A 367-nucleotide genomic window follows, 5' to 3' on the forward strand; every position below is an offset into this window, starting at 1 on the left:
TCGAAGATCGTTTGTTGCATTATCTTCTCAGCTATGTCATTTTACCAAAATTTTCAAACCATTCGCAAATAAGTGACATAGAACTCCAATTGATGTATGCCATGAAAATGAACATCAAGATAAATTGGACTGAGATGATAATGAGGCAAATGTGGAATGTTCAAGGAACTCAAAGTCCCCTGCCTTACGCAATCCTCATAACAAATTTTCTACAACATTTCGGTGTGTCTACAAATGGTGAAACTAAGGTACCTCTAAATCTTCGCGAAAGCAAGATTCATGTGGAAGTTGTCCACAAAATGGGTTTCTCTGCTGATCCTCTCGATAGAAGTGGTCGCACCTACAGGCACTCAACCGATAAAGAACC

Source organism: Lupinus angustifolius, chromosome LG06 (assembly GCF_001865875.1).
Source record: "Lupinus angustifolius cultivar Tanjil chromosome LG06, LupAngTanjil_v1.0, whole genome shotgun sequence".
NCBI classification, from domain to species: domain Eukaryota; kingdom Viridiplantae; phylum Streptophyta; class Magnoliopsida; order Fabales; family Fabaceae; genus Lupinus; species Lupinus angustifolius.